This window comes from Arachis duranensis, chromosome 6, assembly GCF_000817695.3.
Source record: "Arachis duranensis cultivar V14167 chromosome 6, aradu.V14167.gnm2.J7QH, whole genome shotgun sequence".
In the NCBI taxonomy this organism is placed as follows: Eukaryota; Viridiplantae; Streptophyta; class Magnoliopsida; order Fabales; family Fabaceae; genus Arachis; species Arachis duranensis.
In genome coordinates, this window is record NC_029777.3 from 73,822,470 (window position 1) to 73,825,039 (window position 2,570).

A 2,570-nucleotide genomic window follows, 5' to 3' on the forward strand; every position below is an offset into this window, starting at 1 on the left:
ACGATGTGAGCCGTACAATCTACCCCCCTAAGTGAGCCCAGCGTCTTCGCTGGCACATTGATCTGGGTTCTGGCTCTGATACTATCTGTAACAGTCCAGACCACCCGCTAGCACAATATTGTCTGCTTTGACACACAAGGCCTCACAGTTTTGCCTTTGACAATAGGGATGCTAGCCGAAACCCCCCACACTCACTCGTCAAAATGCGTCATGCTAGGGAGAGGTATCCACACCCTTATAAGGCATGCTTCGTTCCCCTCCCCAACCGATGTGAGCCTTATAAAGGTTTGGATACCTCTCCCTAGCATGATGCGTTATAAGGGTGTGGATACCTCACATCGGTTGGGGAGGGGAACGAAGCATGCCTTATAAGGGTGTGGATACCTCTCCCTAGCATGATGCGTTTTGCTGAGTGAGTGTGGGGGATTTCGGCTAGCATTCCTATTGTCAAAGGCAAAACCGTGAGGCCTTGTGTGTCAAAGCAGACAATATCGTGCTAGCGGGTGGTCTGGGTTGTTACAGATGGTATCAGAGCCATAACCCGGATTGATGTGCCAGCGAGGACGCTGGGCTCCCTTAGGGGGTGGATTGTAAAGCTCACATCGGTTGGGGAGGGGAATGAAACATGCCTTATAAGGGTGTGGATACCTCTCCCTAGCATGACGCATTTTGACGAGTGAGTGTGGGAGATTTCGGCTAGCATCCCTATCGTCAAAGGCAAAACCGTGAGGCCTTGTGTGTCAAAGCGAACAATATCATGCTAGCGGGTGGTCTGGGCTGTTACACTCACCATGTTTGCATTTTTTTCATGAGACTCAGACAGACAAAACTAAGAAGAAGAAAAAAAATGAACACCATTGAAGGAGAAGAACTCAGAAATCTTAGGATGCTATGAGAACTCTGTGATTTTCACTTACTCTCCTTGATCTCAACCCTTGGCCACTCAACCAACCCAACAACCTTTTCTCCAACCTTAGGTTAGCAGCAGTGGTGCACGAAATTGTGATCATCAATGGCGCCATCAACATGGTATGCTCAATTGCAATCTCAACTCTTTATCACAACTTTGCACAACTAACCAGCAAGTGCACTGGGTCGTCCAAGTAATAAACCTTACGCGAGTAAGGATCGATCCCACGGAGATTGTTGGTATGAAGCAAGCTATGGTCATCTTGTAAATCTCAGTCAGGCGGATTTAAATGGTTATGGAGGATGAATGATTAAAAGATAAATAAGACATAACATAAAGATAGAGATACTTATGTAATTCATTGGTGAGAATTTCAGATAAGCGTATGGAGATGCTTTGTCCCTTCCGTCTCTCTGCTTTCCTACTGTCTTCATCCAATCCTTCTTACTCCTTTCCATGGCAAGCTGTATGTTGGGCATCACCGTTGTCAATGGCTACAGTCCCGTCCTCTCAGTGAAAATGTTCAACGCGCTCTGTCACAGCACGGCTAATCATCTGTTGGTTCTCAATCAGGTTGGAATAGAATCCAGTGATTCTTTTGCGTCTGTCACTAACGCCCCACAATCACGAGTTTGAAGTTCGTCACAGTCATTCAATCCCTGAATCCTACTCAGAATACCACAAACAAGGTTTAGACCTTCCGGATTCTCAAGAATGCCGCCATCAATTCTAGCTTATACCACGAAATATCTTAGAACAAGAATAAGCTGAATTGAATAGAAGAATAATAGTAATTGCATTAATACTCGAGGTACAGCAGAGCTCCACACCTTAATCTATGGTGTGTAGAAACTCCACCGTTGAAAATACATAAGTGATAATGGTGATCATTGGCTTCGGCCCCAGAGAGGGAACCAGAAGAACCAAGATGAAAATACAATAGCAAAAGGTCCTATTTATAGAGAACTAGTAGCCTAGGGTTTATAGAAATGAGTAAATGACGTAAAAATCCACTTCTGGGCCCACTTGGTGTGTGCTTGGGCTGAGCATTGAAGCTTCCATATGTAGAGACTTTTCTTGGAGTTAAACGCCAGCTTTTGTGCTAGTTTGAGCGTTTAACTCCCATTTTTGTGCCAGTTCCGGCGTTTAACGCCGGGCAGTCTTGAGCTAATTTGGAATGCCAGTTTGGGCCATCAAATCTCAGGAAAAGTATGGACTATTATATATTGCTGGAAAGCCCAGGATGTCTACTTTCCAATGCAATTGAGAGCGCGCCAATTGGGCTTCTGTAGCTCCAGAAAATCCACTTCGAGTGCAGGGAGGTCAGAATCCAACAGCATCTGTAGTCCTTTTCAGCCTCTGAATCAGATTTTTGCTCTGGTCCCTCAATTTCAGCTAGAAAATACCTGAAATCACAGAAAAACACACAAACTCATAGTAAAGTCCAGAAAAGTGAATTTTAACTAAAAACTAATAAAAATATAATAAAAACTAACTAAAACATACTAAAAACAATGCCAAAAAGCGTATAAATTATCCGCTCATCACAACACCAAACTTAAATTGTTACTTGTCCCCAAGCAAATGAAAATCAAATAAGATAAAAAGAAGAGAATATGCAATGAATTCCAAAAACATCTATGAAGATCAGTATTAATTA